The sequence below is a fragment of the Cylas formicarius genome, unplaced genomic scaffold (genome assembly GCF_029955315.1).
Source record: "Cylas formicarius isolate icCylForm1 unplaced genomic scaffold, icCylForm1.1 PGA_scaffold_2__14_contigs__length_35257938, whole genome shotgun sequence".
Lineage (NCBI taxonomy): Eukaryota > Metazoa > Arthropoda > Insecta > Coleoptera > Brentidae > Cylas > Cylas formicarius.
The window spans coordinates 8,243,741-8,264,288 of record NW_026844319.1 but is presented as its reverse complement, the minus strand read 5'-3'; positions in this window follow the sequence as shown (position 1 = coordinate 8,264,288).

Here is a 20,548-nt window from a genome sequence, read left to right as displayed (position 1 = left end):
GCATTTCTAAGGTAGATTTGGGTACAATAAGAGGCGAAAAAGCAGATTCTGACTAAGATTTTATCGAAATCGGCAACTATTTGACTCAGAATGGTTGCCTTACGTCGAAATCTAATAGTTTATTAAGGTTTTCGTTACTAAAATGCCCAAAGACGCCGATTTTGACTAGAATTTGAAAGATATTGACATGAATATATAACTGTTTGTATCAAAAAATGATAGTTTAAACTGATATTTGCAGTTTTGATGCGGTTTTAGGTACGATATGAGTCGAAGAAGCCGATTTTGACTGGAATCTGTTTAAAATGACAAAGAAAAACCTATTATCAATTCAAGGAAGTGAATTTTTAAGTAGTTATCTGCAGTTTTAATGTAGATTTCAGTTCGCTAAGTTATGAAAATGCATGTTTTGGCTATAATCTTCCGTAAATCAAGGGCGAAAACCAATTATTTGTCCCAAAAGAAGGTGTTTTAAGTATATATCTGCATTTCTAAGGTAGATTTGGGTACAATAAGAGGCGAAAAAGCAGATTCTGACTAAGATTTTATCGAAATCGGCAACTATTTGACTCAGAATGGTTGCCTTACGTCGAAATCTAATAGTTTATTAAGGTTTTCGTTACTAAAATGCCCAAAGACGCCGATTTTGACTAGAATTTGAAAGATATTGACATGAATATATAACTGTTTGTATCAAAAAATGATAGTTTAAACTGATATTTGCAGTTTTGATGCGGTTTTAGGTACGATATGAGTCGAAGAAGCCAATTTTGACTGGAATCTGTTTAAAATGACAAAGAAAAACCTATTATCAATTCAAGGAAGTGAATTTTTAAGTAGTTATCTGCAGTTTTAATGTAGATTTCAGTTCGCTAAGTTATGAAAATGCATGTTTTGGCTATAATCTTCCGTAAATCAAGGGCGAAAACCAATTATTTGTCCCAAAAGAAGGTGTTTTAAGTATATATCTGCATTTCTAAGGTAGATTTGGGTACAATAAGAGGCGAAAAAGCAGATTCTGACTAAGATTTTATCGAAATCGGCAACTATTTGACTCAGAATGGTTGCCTTACGTCGAAATCTAATAGTTTATTAAGGTTTTCGTTACTAAAATGCCCAAAGACGCCGACTTTGACTAGAATTTGAAAGATATTGACATGAATATATAACTGTTTGTATCAAAAAATGATAGTTTAAACTGATATTTGCAGTTTTGATGCGGTTTTAGATACGATATGAATCGAAGAAGCCGATTTTGACTGGAATCTGTTTAAAATGACAAAGAAAAACCTATTATCAATTCAAGGAAGTGAATTTTTAAGTAGTTATCTGCAGTTTTAATGTAGATTTCAGTTCGCTAAGTTATGAAAATGCATGTTTTGGCTATAATCTTCCGTAAATCAAGGGCGAAAACCAATTATTTGTCCCAAAAGAAGGTGTTTTAAGTATATATCTGCATTTCTAAGGTAGATTTGGGTACAATAAGAGGCGAAAAAGCAGATTCTGACTAAGATTTTATCGAAATCGGCAACTATTTGACTCAGAATGGTTGCCTTACGTCGAAATCTAATAGTTTATTAAGGTTTTCGTTACTAAAATGCCCAAAGCGCCGATTTTGACTAGAATTTGAAAGATATTGACATGAATATATAACTGTTTGTATCAAAAAATGATAGTTTAAACTGATATTTGCAATTTTGATGCGGTTTTAGATACGATATGAATCGAAGAAGCCGATATTGACTGGAATCTGTTTAAAATGACAAAGAAAAACTTATTATCAATTCAAGGAAGTGAATTTTTAAGTAGTTATCTGCAGTTTTAATGTAGATTTCAGTTCGCTAAGTTATGAAAATGCATGTTTTGGCTATAATCTTCCGTAAATCAAGGGCGAAAACCAATTATTTGTCCCAAAAGAAGGTGTTTTAAGTATATATCTGCATTTCTAAGGTAGATTTGGGTACAATAAGAGGCGAAAAAGCAGATTCTGACTAAGATTTTATCGAAATCGGCAACTATTTGACTCAGAATGGTTGCCTTACGTCGAAATCTATTAGTTTATTAAGGTTTTCGTTACTAAAATGCCCAAAGACGCCGATTTTGACTAGAATTTGAAAGATATTGACATGAATATATAACTGTTTGTATCAAAAAATGATAGTTTAAACTGATATTTGCAGTTTTGATGCGGGTTTAGGTACGATATGAATCGAAGAAGCCGATTTTGACTGGAATCTGTTTAAAATGACAAAGAAAAACCTATTATCAATTCAAGGAAGTGAATTTTTAAGTAGTTATCTGCAGTTTTAATGTAGATTTCAGTTCGCTAAGTTATGAAAATGCATGTTTTGGCTATAATCTTCCGTAAATCAAGGGCGAAAACCAATTATTTGTCCCAAAAGAAGGTGTTTTAAGTATATATCTGCATTTCTAAGGTAGATTTGGGTACAATAAGAGGCGAAAAAGCAGATTCTGACTAAGATTGTATCGAAATCGGCAACTATTTGACTCAGAATGGTTGCCTTACGTCGAAATCTGATAGTTTATTAAGGTTTTCGTTACTAAAATGCCCAAAGACGCCGATTTTGACTAGAATTTGTATGATATTGACATGAATATATAACTCATTGTATCAAAAAATGATAGTTTAAACTGATATTTGCAGTTTTGATGCGGTTTTAGGTACGATATGAGTCGAAGAAGCCGATTTTGACTGGAATCTGTTTAAAATGACAAAGAAAAACCTATTATCAATTCAAGGAAGTGAATTTTTAAGTAGTTATCTGCAGTTTTAATGTAGATTTCAGTTCGCTAAGTTATGAAAATGCATGTTCTGGCCATAATCTTCCGTAAATCAAGGGCGAAAACCAATTATTTGTCCCAAAAGAAGGTGTTTTAAGTATATATCTGCATTTCTAAGGTAGATTTGGGTACAATAAGAGGCGAAAAAGCAGATTCTGACTAAGATTTTATCGAAATCTTCAACTATTTGACTCAGAATGGTTGCCTTACGTCGAAATCTAATAGTTTATTAAGGTTTTCGTTACTAAAATGCCAAAAGACGCCGATTTTGACTAGAATTTGAAAGATATTGACATGAATATATAACTGTTTGTATCAAAAAATGATAGTTTTGGTTAGTTTGGTTAGTAGACGCTTTACCACCCCATTTTACGGGAATCCGGTATCGGTTTCCCCATTTTCTTGATTTTGGTACCCCCGCCGGCATCGTATAGAGTATTGCGAGCCTACCTCGATTTAAAATTTAAAACTTGAATGGATAGGAGGAACGTCGGAAACCTACCAGGCTATAGCGGTTACGAATCCGCACCACTCTACGCGCGTTATATTGAGCTCGGTACGAAAATTCGCTTATTTTTCGCCTCCGACGCACCGTTACCGAGATACGGCCCTTTTTCGTTTTTTTTTTTTTCGATTTTAAAATGGCCATAACTCGAAAACGATTCGTTTTTTGGGAAAATGAAGTAATTTTTTGCCCTAACAGGGACGGTTTACGACCCCATTTTACGGGAATCCGGCGTCAGTTTCCCCATTTTCTTGATTTTGGTACCCCCGCCGGCATCGTATAGAGTATTGCGAGCCTACCTCGATTTAAAATTTAAAACTTGAATGGATAGGAGGATAGCTCGGTACGAAAATTCGCTTATTTTTCGCCTCCGACGCACCGTTACCGAGATACGGCCCTTTTTCGTATTTTTTTTTCGATTTTAAAATGGCCATAACTCGAAAACGGTTCGTCCAATCAAAAAAAGGACAAAATTTTCACCCCAGAGGGGTCGCTTCTCACCCCCTTTACCCTTAGAAGACATTTTCTCCGATTTTTTTTTTCAAAAATTACAAAATTCGAGGGGGTAAAATTTGGATTTGATACTTTGCCAGTCGATTCCCCACGCCGAGTTCGCCGGTCCGCCTAGTTAATAACGCTGAGGCCGGTACGAAAATTCGCTTATTTTTCGCCTCCGACGCACCGTTTCCGAGATACGGCCCTTTTTCGAAAATTTTTCGAAAATGTCGAAATCTCGAAAACGGCTCGTCGGATCGAAAAACGCACGAAATTTTCGCCCCAAAGGGGTCGCTTCTCACCCCCCTTTACCCTTAGAAGGCATTTTCTCCGATTTTTTTTTTCAAAAATTACAAAATTCGAGGGGGGGGTTGAGACTTTGCCAGTTGAGGCCGGTACGAAAATTCGCTTATTTTTCGCCTCCGACGCACCGTTTCCGAGATACGGCCCTTTTTCGAAATTTTTTTTTCAATTTTAAAATGGCTGTAGCTCGAAAACGATTCGTTTTTTGGGAAAACGGAGTAATTTTTTGCCCTTATAGGGACGGTTTACGACCCCATTTTACGGGAATCCGGTGTCAGTTTCCCCATTTTCTTGATTTTGGTACCCCCGCCGGCATCGTATAGAGTATTGCGAGCCTACCTCGATTTAAAATTTAAAACTTGAATGGATAGGAGGAACGTCGGAAACGTATCAGGCTATAGTGGTTACGAAACCGCACCATTTTGCGCGCGTTATAATAAACTCGGTACGAAAATTCGCTTATTTTTCGCCTCCGGCGCACCCTTACCGAGATACGGCCCTTTTTCTAATTTTTTTTTTTCGATTTTAAAATGGCCATAACTCGAAAACGGTTCGTCCAATCAAAAAAAGGACAAAATTTTCACCCCAAAAGGGTCGCTTCTCACCCCCCTTTACCCTCCGATTTTTTTTTTCAAAAATTACAAAATTCGAGGGGGTAAATTTTGGAGGGGGGGGTTGAGACTTTGCCAGTTGAGGCCGGTACGAAAATTCGCTTATTTTTCGCCTCCGACGCACCGTTTCCGAGATACGGCCCTTTTTCGAAATTTTTTTTTCAATTTTAAAATGGCTGTAGCTCGAAAACGGTTCGTTTTTTGGGAAAACCGAGCAATTTTTTGCCCCATAGGGGACGCTTTACCACCCCATTTTACGGGAATCCGGTATCGGTTTCCCCATTTTCTTGATTTTGGTACCCCCGCCGGCATCGTATAGAGTATTGCGAGCCTACCTCGATTTAAAATTTAAAACTTGAATGGATAGGAGGATAGCTCGGTACGAAAATTCGCTTATTTTTCGCCTCCGACGCACCGTTACCGAGATACGGCCCTTTTTCGTATTTTTTTTTCGATTTTAAAATGGCCATAACTCGAAAACGGTTCGTCCAATCAAAAAAAGGACAAAATTTTCACCCTGAAGGGGTCGCTTCTCACCCCCTTTACCCTTAGAAGACATTTTCTCCGATTTTTTTTTTCAAAAATTACAAAATTCGAGGGGGTAAAATTTGGATTTGATACTTTGCCAGTCGATTCCCCACGCCGAGTTCGCCGGTCCGCCTAGTTAATAACGCTGAGGCCGGTACGAAAATTCGCTTATTTTTCGCCTCCGACGCACCCTTACCGAGATACGGCCCTTTTTCGAAATTTTTTTTTCGATTTTAAAATGGCTATATCTCGAAAACGGTTCGTTTTTTGAGAAAACCGAGCAATTTTTTGCCCCTTGAGGGACGCTTTACCACCCCATTTTACGGGAATCCGGTATCGGTTTCCCCATTTTCTTGATTTTGGTACCCCCGCCGGCATCGTATAGAGTATTGCGAGCCTACCTCGATTTAAAATTTAAAACTTGAATGGATAGGAGGAACGTCGGAAACCTACCAGGCTATAGCGGTTACGAATCCGCACCACTCTACGCGCGTTATTTTGAGCTCGGTACGAAAATTCGCTTATTTTTCGCCTCCGACGCACCGTTACCGAGATACGGCCCTTTTTCTTATTTTTTTTTCGATTTTAAAATGGCCATAACTCGAAAACGGTTCGTCCAATCAAAAAAAGGACAAAATTTTCACCCCGAAGGGGTCGCTTCTCACCCCCCTTTACCCTCAGAAGGCATTTTCTCCGATTTTTTTTTTCAAAAATTACAAAATTCGGGGGGGTAAATTTTGGAGGGGGGGGTTGAGACTTTGCCAGTTGAGGCCGGTACGAAAATTCGCTTATTTTTCGCCTCCGACGCACCGTTTCCGAGATACGGCCCTTTTTCGAAATTTTTTTTTCCATTTTAAAATGGCTATAGCTCGAAAACGGTTCGTTTTTTGGGAAAACCGAGCAATTTTTTGCCCCATAGGGGACGCTTTACCACCCCATTTTACGGGAATCCGGTATCGGTTTCCCCATTTTCTTGATTTTGGTACCCCCGCCGGCATCGTATAGAGTATTGCGAGCCTACCTCGATTTAAAATTTAAAACTTGAATGGATAGGAGGAACGTCGGAAACGTATCAGGATATAGTGGTTACGAATCCGCATCACTCTACGCGCGTCAAAATGAGCTCGGTACGAAAATTCGCTTGTTTTTCGCCTCCGACGCACCCTTACCGAGATACGGCCCTTTTTCGAAATTTTTTTTTCGATTTTAAAATGGCTATATCTCGAAAACGGTTCGTTTTTTGAGAAAACCGAGCAATTTTTTGCCCCATAGGGGACGCTTTACCACCCCATTTTACGGGAATCCGGTATCGGTTTCCCCATTTTCTTGATTTTGGTACCCCCGCAGGCATCGTATAGAGTATTGCGAGCCTACCTCGATTTAAAATTTAAAACTTGAATGGATAGGAGGAACGTCGGAAACGTATCAGGCTATGGTGGTTACGAATCCGCAGCATATTGAGCTCGGTACGAAAATTCGCTTATTTTTCGCCTCCGACGCACCGTTACCGAGATACGGCCCTTTTTCGTATTTTTTTTTCGATTTTAAAATGGCCATAACTCGAAAACGGTTCGTCCAATCAAAAAAAGGACAAAATTTTCACCCACGGCATCGTATAGAGTATTGCGAGCCTACCTCGATTTAAAATTTAAAACTTGAATGGATAGGAGGATAGCTCGGTACGAAAATTCGCTTATTTTTCGCCTCCGACGCACCGTTACCGAGATACAGCCCTTTTTCGTATTTTTTTTTCGATTTTAAAATGGCCATAACTCGAAAACGGTTCGTCCAACCAAAAAAAGGACAAAATTTTCACCCTAAAGGGGTCGCTTCTCACCCGCTTTACCCTTAGAAGACATTTTCTCCGATTTTTTTTTTCAAAAATTACAAAATTCGAGGGGGTAAAATTTGGATTTGATACTTTGCCAGCCGATTCCCCACGCCGAGTTCGCCGGTCCATCTAATTAATAACGCTGAGGCCGGTACGAAAATTCGCTTATTTTTCGCCTCCGACGCACCGTTTCCGAGATACGGCCCTTTTTCAAAAATTTTTCGAAAATGTCGAAATCTCGAAAACGGCTCGTCGGATCGAAAAACGCACGAAATTTTCGCCCCAAAGGGGTCGCTTCTCACCCCCCTTTACCCTTAGAAGGCATTTTCTCCGATTTTTTTTTCTAAAATTACAAAATTCGAGGGGGTAAATTTTGGAGGGGGGGTTGAGACTTTGCCAGTTGAGGCCGGTACGAAAATTCGCTTATTTTTCGCCTCCGACGCACCGTTAAAGAGATACGGCCCTTTTTCGAAATTTTTTTTTCCATTTTAAAATGGCTATAGCTCGAAAACGGTTCGTTTTTTGGGAAAACCGAGCAATTTTTTGCCCCGTAAGGGACGCTTTACCACCCCATTTTACGGGAATCCGGTATCGGTTTCCCCATTTTCTTGATTTTGGTACCCCCGCCGGCATCGTATAGAGTATTGCGAGCCTACCTCGATTTAAAATTTAAAACTTGAATGGATAGGAGGAACGTCGGAAACCTACCAGGCTATAGTATATACGAAACCGCACCATTTTGCGCGCGTTATAGTAAACTCGGTACGAAAATTCGCTTATTTTTCGCCTCCGGCGCACCCTTACCGAGATACGGCCCTTTTTCTAATTTTTTTTTTCGATTTTAAAATGGCCATAACTCGAAAACGGTTCGTCTAATCAAAAAAAGGACAAAATTTTCACCCTAAAAGGGTCGCTTCTCACCCCCCTTTACCCTCAGAAGGCATTTTCTCCGATTTTTTTTTTCAAAAATTACAAAATTCGAGGGGGTAAATTTTGGAGGGGGGGGTTGAGACTTTGCCAGTTGAGGCCGGTACGAAAATTTGCTTATTTTTCGCCTCCGACGCACCGTTTCCGAGATACGGCCCTTTTTCGAAATTTTTTTTTCCATTTTAAAATGGCTGTAGCTCGAAAACGGTTCGTCCAATCAAAAAAAGGACAAAATTTTCACCCACGGCATCGTATAGAGTATTGCGAGCCTACCTCGATTTAAAATTTAAAACTTGAATGGATAGGAGGATAGCTCGGTACGAAAATTCGCTTATTTTTCGCCTCCGACGCACCGTTTCCGAGATACGGCCCTTTTTCGAAATTTTTTTTTCCATTTTAAAATGGCTATAGCTCGAAAACGGTTCGTTTTTTGGGAAAACCGAGCAATTTTTTGCCCCATAGGGGACGCTTTACCACCCCATTTTACGGGAATCCGGTATCGGTTTCCCCATTTTCTTGATTTTGGTACCCCCGCCGGCATCGTATAGAGTATTGCGAGCCTACCTCGATTTAAAATTTAAAACTCGAATGGATAGGAGGATAGCTCGGTACGAAAATTCGCTTATTTTTCGCCTCCGACGCACCGTTACCGAGATACGGCCCTTTTTCGTTTTTTTTTTCGATTTTAAAATGGCCATAACTCGAAAACGGTTCGTCCAATCAAAAAAAGGACAAAATTTTCACCCCAAAAGGGTCGCTTCTCACCCCCTTTACCCTTAGAAGACATTTTCTCCGATTTTTTTTTTCAAAAATTACAAAATTCGAGGGGGTAAAATTTGGATTTGATACTTTGCCAGTCGATTCCCCACGCCGAGTTCGCCGGTCCGCCTAGTTAATAACGCTGAGGCCGGTACGAAAATTCGCTTATTTTTCGCCTCCGACGCACCGTTTCCGAGATACGGCCCTTTTTCAAAAATTTTTCGAAAATGTCGAAATCTCGAAAACGGCTCGTCGGATCGAAAAACGCACGAAATTTTCGCCCCAAAGGGGTCGCTTCTCACCCCCCTTTACCCTTAGAAGGCATTGTCTCCGATTTTTTTTTTCAAAAATTACAAAATTCGAGGGGATAAATTTTGGAGGGGGGGTTGAGACTTTGCCAGTTGAGGCCGGTACGAAAATTCGCTTATTTTTCGCCTCCGACGCACCGTTACCGAGATACGGCCCTTTTTCGTATTTTTTTTTTTCAATTTTAAAATGGCCATAACTCGAAAACGATTCGTTTTTTGGGAAAACGGAGTAATTTTTTGCCCTTATAGGGACGGTTTACGACCCCATTTTACGGGAATCCGGTGTCAGTTTCCCCATTTTCTTGATTTTGGTACCCCCGCCGGCATCGTATAGAGTATTGCGAGCCTACCTCGATTTAAAATTTAAAACTTGAATGGATAGGAGGATAGCTCGGTACGAAAATTCGCTTATTTTTCGCCTCCGACGCACCGTTACCGAGATACGGCCCTTTTTCGTATTTTTTTTTCGATTTTAAAATGGCCATAACTCGAAAACGGTTCGTCCAATCAAAAAAAGGACAAAATTTTCACCCTGAAGGGGTCGCTTCTCACCCCCTTTACCCTTAGAAGACATTTTCTCCGATTTTTTTTTCAAAAATTACAAAATTCGAGGGGGTAAAATTTGGATTTGATACTTTGCCAGTCGATTCCCCACGCCGAGTTCGCCGGTCCGCCTACTTAATAACGCTGAGGCCGGTACGAAAATTCGCTTATTTTTCGCCTCCGACGCACCGTTTCCGAGATACGGCCCTTTTTCGTATTTTTTTTTTTTTCGATTTTAAAATGGCCATAACTCGAAAACGATTCGTTTTTTGGGAAAACGGAGTAATTTTTTGCCCTTATAGGGACGGTTTACGACCCCATTTTACGGGAATCCGGTGTCAGTTTCCCCATTTTCTTGATTTTGGTACCCCCGCCGGCATCGTATAGAGTATTGCGAGCCTACCTCGATTTAAAATTTAAAACTTGAATGGATAGGAGGAACGTCGGAAACGTATCAGGCTATAGTGGTTACGAAACCGCACCATTTTGCGCGCGTTATAATAAACTCGGTACGAAAATTCGCTTATTTTTCGCCTCCGGCGCACCCTTACCGAGATACGGCCCTTTTTCTAATTTTTTTTTTTCGATTTTAAAATGGCCATAACTCGAAAACGGTTCGTCCAATCAAAAAAAGGACAAAATTTTCACCCCAAAAGGGTCGCTTCTCACCCCCCTTTACCCTCCGATTTTTTTTTTCAAAAATTACAAAATTCGAGGGGGTAAATTTTGGAGGGGGGGGTTGAGACTTTGCCAGTTGAGGCCGGTACGAAAATTCGCTTATTTTTCGCCTCCGACGCACCGTTTCCGAGATACGGCCCTTTTTCGAAATTTTTTTTTCAATTTTAAAATGGCTGTAGCTCGAAAACGGTTCGTTTTTTGGGAAAACCGAGCAATTTTTTGCCCCACAGGGGACGCTTTACCACCCCATTTTACGGGAATCCGGTATCGGTTTCCCCATTTTCTTGATTTTGGTACCCCCGCCGGCATCGTATAGAGTATTGCGAGCCTACCTCGATTTAAAATTTAAAACTTGAATGGATAGGAGGATAGCTCGGTACGAAAATTCGCTTATTTTTCGCCTCCGACGCACCGTTACCGAGATACGGCCCTTTTTCGTATTTTTTTTTCGATTTTAAAATGGCCATAACTCGAAAACGGTTCGTCCAATCAAAAAAAGGACAAAATTTTCACCCTGAAGGGGTCGCTTCTCACCCCCTTTACCCTTAGAAGACATTTTCTCCGATTTTTTTTTTCAAAAATTACAAAATTCGAGGGGGTAAAATTTGGATTTGATACTTTGCCAGTCGATTCCCCACGCCGAGTTCGCCGGTCCGCCTAGTTAATAACGCTGAGGCCGGTACGAAAATTCGCTTATTTTTCGCCTCCGACGCACCCTTACCGAGATACGGCCCTTTTTCGAAATTTTTTTTTCGATTTTAAAATGGCTATATCTCGAAAACGGTTCGTTTTTTGAGAAAACCGAGCAATTTTTTGCCCCTTGAGGGACGCTTTACCACCCCATTTTACGGGAATCCGGTATCGGTTTCCCCATTTTCTTGATTTTGGTACCCCCGCCGGCATCGTATAGAGTATTGCGAGCCTACCTCGATTTAAAATTTAAAACTTGAATGGATAGGAGGAACGTCGGAAACCTACCAGGCTATAGCGGTTACGAATCCGCACCACTCTACGCGCGTTATTTTGAGCTCGGTACGAAAATTCGCTTATTTTTCGCCTCCGACGCACCGTTACCGAGATACGGCCCTTTTTCTTATTTTTTTTTCGATTTTAAAATGGCCATAACTCGAAAACGGTTCGTCCAATCAAAAAAAGGACAAAATTTTCACCCCAAAGGGGTCGCTTCTCACCCCCCTTTACCCTTAGAAGGCATTTTCTCCGATTTTTTTTTTCAAAAATTACAAAATTCGGGGGGGTAAATTTTGGAGGGGGGGTTGAGACTTTGCCAGTTGAGGCCGGTACGAAAATTCGCTTATTTTTCGCCTCCGACGCACCGTTTCCGAGATACGGCCCTTTTTCGAAATTTTTTTTTCCATTTTAAAATGGCTATAGCTCGAAAACGGTTCGTTTTTTGGGAAAACCGAGCAATTTTTTGCCCCATAGGGGACGCTTTACCACCCCATTTTACGGGAATCCGGTATCGGTTTCCCCATTTTCTTGATTTTGGTACCCCCGCCGGCATCGTATAGAGTATTGCGAGCCTACCTCGATTTAAAATTTAAAACTTGAATGGATAGGAGGAACGTCGGAAACGTATCAGGATATAGTGGTTACGAATCCGCATCACTCTACGCGCGTCAAAATGAGCTCGGTACGAAAATTCGCTTGTTTTTCGCCTCCGACGCACCCTTACCGAGATACGGCCCTTTTTCGAAATTTTTTTTTCGATTTTAAAATGGCTATATCTCGAAAACGGTTCGTTTTTTGAGAAAACCGAGCAATTTTTTGCCCCATAGGGGACGCTTTACCACCCCATTTTACGGGAATCCGGTATCGGTTTCCCCATTTTCTTGATTTTGGTACCCCCGCAGGCATCGTATAGAGTATTGCGAGCCTACCTCGATTTAAAATTTAAAACTTGAATGGATAGGAGGAACGTCGGAAACGTATCAGGCTATGGTGGTTACGAATCCGCAGCATATTGAGCTCGGTACGAAAATTCGCTTATTTTTCGCCTCCGACGCACCGTTACCGAGATACGGCCCTTTTTCGTATTTTTTTTTCGATTTTAAAATGGCCATAACTCGAAAACGGTTCGTCCAATCAAAAAAAGGACAAAATTTTCACCCACGGCATCGTATAGAGTATTGCGAGCCTACCTCGATTTAAAATTTAAAACTTGAATGGATAGGAGGATAGCTCGGTACGAAAATTCGCTTATTTTTCGCCTCCGACGCACCGTTACCGAGATACAGCCCTTTTTCGTATTTTTTTTTCGATTTTAAAATGGCCATAACTCGAAAACGGTTCGTCCAACCAAAAAAAGGACAAAATTTTCACCCTAAAGGGGTCGCTTCTCACCCGCTTTACCCTTAGAAGACATTTTCTCCGATTTTTTTTTTCAAAAATTACAAAATTCGAGGGGGTAAAATTTGGATTTGATACTTTGCCAGCCGATTCCCCACGCCGAGTTCGCCGGTCCATCTAATTAATAACGCTGAGGCCGGTACGAAAATTCGCTTATTTTTCGCCTCCGACGCACCGTTTCCGAGATACGGCCCTTTTTCAAAAATTTTTCGAAAATGTCGAAATCTCGAAAACGGCTCGTCGGATCGAAAAACGCACGAAATTTTCGCCCCAAAGGGGTCGCTTCTCACCCCCCTTTACCCTTAGAAGGCATTTTCTCCGATTTTTTTTTCTAAAATTACAAAATTCGAGGGGGTAAATTTTGGAGGGGGGGTTGAGACTTTGCCAGTTGAGGCCGGTACGAAAATTCGCTTATTTTTCGCCTCCGACGCACCGTTAAAGAGATACGGCCCTTTTTCGAAATTTTTTTTTCCATTTTAAAATGGCTATAGCTCGAAAACGGTTCGTTTTTTGGGAAAACCGAGCAATTTTTTGCCCCGTAAGGGACGCTTTACCACCCCATTTTACGGGAATCCGGTATCGGTTTCCCCATTTTCTTGATTTTGGTACCCCCGCCGGCATCGTATAGAGTATTGCGAGCCTACCTCGATTTAAAATTTAAAACTTGAATGGATAGGAGGAACGTCGGAAACCTACCAGGCTATAGTATATACGAAACCGCACCATTTTGCGCGCGTTATAGTAAACTCGGTACGAAAATTCGCTTATTTTTCGCCTCCGGCGCACCCTTACCGAGATACGGCCCTTTTTCTAATTTTTTTTTTCGATTTTAAAATGGCCATAACTCGAAAACGGTTCGTCTAATCAAAAAAAGGACAAAATTTTCACCCTAAAAGGGTCGCTTCTCACCCCCCTTTACCCTCAGAAGGCATTTTCTCCGATTTTTTTTTTCAAAAATTACAAAATTCGAGGGGGTAAATTTTGGAGGGGGGGGTTGAGACTTTGCCAGTTGAGGCCGGTACGAAAATTTGCTTATTTTTCGCCTCCGACGCACCGTTTCCGAGATACGGCCCTTTTTCGAAATTTTTTTTTCCATTTTAAAATGGCTGTAGCTCGAAAACGGTTCGTCCAATCAAAAAAAGGACAAAATTTTCACCCACGGCATCGTATAGAGTATTGCGAGCCTACCTCGATTTAAAATTTAAAACTTGAATGGATAGGAGGATAGCTCGGTACGAAAATTCGCTTATTTTTCGCCTCCGACGCACCGTTTCCGAGATACGGCCCTTTTTCGAAATTTTTTTTTCCATTTTAAAATGGCTATAGCTCGAAAACGGTTCGTTTTTTGGGAAAACCGAGCAATTTTTTGCCCCATAGGGGACGCTTTACCACCCCATTTTACGGGAATCCGGTATCGGTTTCCCCATTTTCTTGATTTTGGTACCCCCGCCGGCATCGTATAGAGTATTGCGAGCCTACCTCGATTTAAAATTTAAAACTCGAATGGATAGGAGGATAGCTCGGTACGAAAATTCGCTTATTTTTCGCCTCCGACGCACCGTTACCGAGATACGGCCCTTTTTCGTTTTTTTTTTCGATTTTAAAATGGCCATAACTCGAAAACGGTTCGTCCAATCAAAAAAAGGACAAAATTTTCACCCCAAAAGGGTCGCTTCTCACCCCCTTTACCCTTAGAAGACATTTTCTCCGATTTTTTTTTTCAAAAATTACAAAATTCGAGGGGGTAAAATTTGGATTTGATACTTTGCCAGTCGATTCCCCACGCCGAGTTCGCCGGTCCGCCTAGTTAATAACGCTGAGGCCGGTACGAAAATTCGCTTATTTTTCGCCTCCGACGCACCGTTTCCGAGATACGGCCCTTTTTCAAAAATTTTTCGAAAATGTCGAAATCTCGAAAACGGCTCGTCGGATCGAAAAACGCACGAAATTTTCGCCCCAAAGGGGTCGCTTCTCACCCCCCTTTACCCTTAGAAGGCATTGTCTCCGATTTTTTTTTTCAAAAATTACAAAATTCGAGGGGATAAATTTTGGAGGGGGGGTTGAGACTTTGCCAGTTGAGGCCGGTACGAAAATTCGCTTATTTTTCGCCTCCGACGCACCGTTACCGAGATACGGCCCTTTTTCGTATTTTTTTTTTTCAATTTTAAAATGGCCATAACTCGAAAACGATTCGTTTTTTGGGAAAACGGAGTAATTTTTTGCCCTTATAGGGACGGTTTACGACCCCATTTTACGGGAATCCGGTGTCAGTTTCCCCATTTTCTTGATTTTGGTACCCCCGCCGGCATCGTATAGAGTATTGCGAGCCTACCTCGATTTAAAATTTAAAACTTGAATGGATAGGAGGAACGTCGGAAACCTACCAGGCTATAGCGGTTACGAATCCGCACCACTCTACGCGCGTTATTTTGAGCTCGGTACGAAAATTCGCTTATTTTTCGCCTCCGACGCACCGTTACCGAGATACGGCCCTTTTTCTTATTTTTTTTTCGATTTTAAAATGGCCATAACTCGAAAACGGTTCGTCCAATCAAAAAAAGGACAAAATTTTCACCCCAAAGGGGTCGCTTCTCACCCCCCTTTACCCTTAGAAGGCATTTTCTCCGATTTTTTTTTTCAAAAATTACAAAATTCGGGTGGGTAAATTTTGGAGGGGGGGGGTTGAGACTTTGCCAGTTGAGGCCGGTACGAAAATTCGCTTATTTTTCGCCTCCGACGCACCGTTTCCGAGATACGGCCCTTTTTCGAAATTTTTTTTTCCATTTTAAAATGGCTATAGCTCGAAAACGGTTCGTTTTTTGGGAAAACCGAGCAATTTTTTGCCCCATAGGGGACGCTTTACCACCCCATTTTACGGGAATCCGGTATCGGTTTCCCCATTTTCTTGATTTTGGTACCCCCGCCGGCATCGTATAGAGTATTGCGAGCCTACCTCGATTTAAAATTTAAAACTTGAATGGATAGGAGGAACGTCGGAAACGTATCAGGATATAGTGGTTACGAATCCGCATCACTCTACGCGCGTCAAATTGAGCTCGGTACGAAAATTCGCTTGTTTTTCGCCTCCGACGCACCCTTACCGAGATACGGCCCTTTTTCGAAATTTTTTTTTCGATTTTAAAATGGCTATATCTCGAAAACGGTTCGTTTTTTGAGAAAACCGAGCAATTTTTTGCCCCATAGGGGACGCTTTACCACCCCATTTTACGGGAATCCGGTATCGGTTTCCCCATTTTCTTGATTTTGGTACCCCCGCAGGCATCGTATAGAGTATTGCGAGCCTACCTCGATTTAAAATTTAAAACTTGAATGGATAGGAGGAACGTCGGAAACGTATCAGGCTATAGTGGTTACGAATCCGCAGCACTCTACGCGCGTTATATTGAGCTCGGTACGAAAATTCGCTTATTTTTCGCCTCCGACGCACCGTTACCGAGATACGGCCCTTTTTCGTATTTTTTTTTCGATTTTAAAATGGCCATAACTCGAAAACGGTTCGTCCAATCAAAAAAAGGACAAAATTTTCACCCACGGCATCGTATAGAGTATTGCGAGCCTACCTCGATTTAAAATTTAAAACTTGAATGGATAGGAGGATAGCTCGGTACGAAAATTCGCTTATTTTTCGCCTCCGACGCACCGTTACCGAGATACAGCCCTTTTTCGTATTTTTTTTTCGATTTTAAAATGGCCATAACTCGAAAACGGTTCGTCCAACCAAAAAAAGGACAAAATTTTCACCCTGAAGGGGTCGCTTCTCACCCGCTTTACCCTTAGAAGACATTTTCTCCGATTTTTTTTTTCAAAAATTACAAAATTCGAGGGGGTAAAATTTGGATTTGATACTTTGCCAGCCGATTCCCCACGCCGAGTTCGCCGGTCCATCTAATTAATAACGCTGAGGCCGGTACGAAAATTCGCTTATTTTTCGCCTCCGACGCACCGTTTCCGAGATACGGCCCTTTTTCAAAAATTTTTCGAAAATGTCGAAATCTCGAAAACGGCTCGTCGGATCGAAAAACGCACGAAATTTTCGCCCCAAAGGGGTCGCTTCTCACCCCCCTTTACCCTTAGAAGGCATTTTCTCCGATTTTTTTTTCAAAAATTACAAAATTCGAGGGGGTAAATTTTGGAGGGGGGGTTGAGACTTTGCCAGTTGAGGCCGGTACGAAAATTCGCTTATTTTTCGCCTCCGACGCACCGTTACCGAGATACGGCCCTTTTTCGAAATTTTTTTTTCCATTTTAAAATGGCTATAGCTCGAAAACGGTTCGTTTTTTGGGAAAACCGAGCAATTTTTTGCCCCATAAGGGACGCTTTACCACCCCATTTTACGGGAATCCGGTATCGGTTTCCCCATTTTCTTGATTTTGGTACCCCCGCCGGCATCGTATAGAGTATTGCGAGCCTACCTCGATTTAAAATTTAAAACTTGAATGGATAGGAGGAACGTCGGAAACCTACCAGGCTATAGTATATACGAAACCGCACCATTTTGCGCGCGTTATAGTAAACTCGGTACGAAAATTCGCTTATTTTTCGCCTCCGGCGCACCCTTACCGAGATACGGCCCTTTTTCTAATTTTTTTTTTTCGATTTTAAAATGGCCATAACTCGAAAACGGTTCGTCTAATCAAAAAAAGGACAAAATTTTCACCCTAAAAGGGTCGCTTCTCACCCCCCTTTACCCTTAGAAGGCATTTTCTCCGATTTTTTTTTTCAAAAATTACAAAATTCGAGGGGGTAAATTTTGGAGGGGGGGGTTGAGACTTTGCCAGTTGAGGCCGGTACGAAAATTTGCTTATATTTCGCCTCCGACGCACCGTTTCCGAGATACGGCCCTTTTTCGAAATTTTTTTTTCCATTTTAAAATGGCTGTAGCTCGAAAACGGTTCGTCCAATCAAAAAAAGGACAAAATTTTCACCCACGGCATCGTATAGAGTATTGCGAGCCTACCTCGATTTAAAATTTAAAACTTGAATGGATAGGAGGATAGCTCGGTACGAAAATTCGCTTATTTTTCGCCTCCGACGCACCGTTTCCGAGATACGGCCCTTTTTCGAAATTTTTTTTTCCATTTTAAAATGGCTATAGCTCGAAAACGGTTCGTTTTTTGGGAAAACCGAGCAATTTTTTGCCCCATAGGGGACGCTTTACCACCCCATTTTACGGGAATCCGGTATCGGTTTCCCCATTTTCTTGATTTTGGTACCCCCGCCGGCATCGTATAGAGTATTGCGAGCCTACCTCGATTTAAAATTTAAAACTCGAATGGATAGGAGGATAGCTCGGTACGAAAATTCGCTTATTTTTCGCCTCCGACGCACCGTTACCGAGATACGGCCCTTTTTCGTTTTTTTTTTCGATTTTAAAATGGCCATAACTCGAAAACGGTTCGTCCAATCAAAAAAAGGACAAAATTTTCACCCCAAAAGGGTCGCTTCTCACCCCCTTTACCCTTAGAAGACATTTTCTCCGATTTTTTTTTCAAAAATTACAAAATTCGAGGGGGTAAAATTTGGATTTGATACTTTGCCAGTCGATTCCCCACGCCGAGTTCGCCGGTCCGCCTAGTTAATAACGCTGAGGCCGGTACGAAAATTCGCTTATTTTTCGCCTCCGACGCACCGTTTCCGAGATACGGCCCTTTTTCAAAAATTTTTCGAAAATGTCGAAATCTCGAAAACGGCTCGTCGGATCGAAAAACGCACGAAATTTTCGCCCCTAAGGGGTCGCTTCTCACCCCCCTTTACCCTAAGAAGGCATTGTCTAAGATTTTTTTTTTCAAAAATTACAAAATTCGGGGGGATAAATTTTGGAGGGGGGGTTGAGACTTTGCCAGTTGAGGCCGGTACGAAAATTCGCTTATTTTTCGCCTCCGACGCACCGTTACCGAGATACGGCCCTTTTTCGTATTTTTTTTTTCAATTTTAAAATGGCCATAACTCGAAAACGATTCGTTTTTTGGGAAAACGGAGTAATTTTTTGCCCTTATAGGGACGGTTTACGACCCGATTTTACGGGAATCCGGTGTCAGTTTCCCCATTTTCTTGATTTTGGTACCCCCGCCGGCATCGTATAGAGTATTGCGAGCCTACCTCGATTTAAAATTTAAAACTTGAATGGATAGGAGGAACGTCGGAAACGTATCAGGCTATAGTGGTTACGAATCCGCACCACTCTACGCGAATTACATTGAGCTCGGTACGAAACTTCGCTTATTTTTCGCCTCCGACGCACCGTTTCCGAGATACGGCCCTTTTTCGAAATTTTTTTTTCCATTTTAAAATGGCTGTAGCTCGAAAACGGTTCGTTTTTTGGGAAAACCGAGCAATTTTTTGCCCCATAGGGGACGCTTTACCACCCCATTTTACGGGAATCCGGTATCGGTTTCCCCATTTTCTTGATTTTGGTACCCCCGCCGGCATCGTATAGAGTATTGCGAGCCTACCTCGATTTAAAATTTAAAACTTGAATGGATAGGAGGAACGTCGGAAACGTATCAGGCTATAGTGGTTACGAATCCGCACCACTCTACGCGCATTATATTGAGCTCGGTACGAAAATTCGCTTATTTTTCGCCTCCGACGCACCCTTACCGAGATACGGCTCTTTTTCGAAATTTTTTTTTCGATTTTAAAATGGCTATATCTCGAAAACGGTTCGTTTTTTGAGAAAACCGAGCAATTTTTTGCCCCATAGGGGACGCTTTACCACCCCATTTTACGGGAATCCGGTATCGGTTTCCCCATTTTCTTGATTTTGGTACCCCCGGTACCGAGATACGGCCCTTTTTCGTATTTTTTTTTCGATTTTAAAATGGCCATAACTGGAAAACGGTTCGTCCAATCAAAAAAAGGACAAAATTTTCACCCAAAAGGGGTCGCTTCTCACCCCCTTTACCCTTAGAAGACATTTTCTCCGATTTTTTTTTTTCAAAAATAACAAAATTCGAGGGGGTAAAATTTGGATTTGATACTTTGCCAGTCGATTCCCCACGCCGAGTTCGCCGGTCCATCTAATTAATAACGCTGAGGCCGGTACGAAAATTCGCTTATTTTTCGCCTCCGACGCACCGTTTCCGGGATACGGCCCTTTTTCAAAAATTTTTCGAAAATGTCGAAATCTCGAAAACGGCTCGTCGGATCGAAAAACGCACGAAATTTTCGCCCCAAAGGGGTCGCTTCTCACCCCCCTTTACCCTTAGAAGGCATTTTCTCCGATTTTTTTTTTCAAAAATTACAAAATTCGAGGGGGTAAATTTTGGAGGGGGGGTTGAGACTTTGCCAGTTGAGGCCGGTACGAAAATTCGCTTATTTTTCGCCTCCGACGCACCGTTACCGAGATACGGCCCTTTTTCGTATTTTTTTTTCGATTTTAAAATGGCCATAACTGGAAAACGGTTCGTCCAATCAAAAAAAGGACAAAATTTTCACCCGAAAGGGGTCGCTTCTCACCCCCTTTACCCATAGAAGACATTTTCTCCGATTTTTTTTTTTCAAAAATAACAAAATTCGAGGGGGTAAAATTTGGATTTGATACTTTGCCAGTCGATTCCCCACGCCGAGTTCGCCGGTCGATCTAATTAATAACGCTGAGGCCGGTACGAAAATTCGCTTATTTTTCGCCTCCGACGCACCGTTTCCGAGATACGGCCCTTTTTCAAAAATTTTTCGAAAATGTCGAAATCTTGAAAACGGCTCGTCGGATCGAAAAACGCACGAAATTTTCGCCCTAAAAGGGTCGCTTCTCACCCCCCTTTACCCTTAGAAGGCATTTTCTCCGATTTTTTTTTTCAAAAATTACAAAATTCGAGGGGGTAAATTTTGGAGGGGGGGTTGAGACTTTGCCAGTTGAGGCCGGTACGAA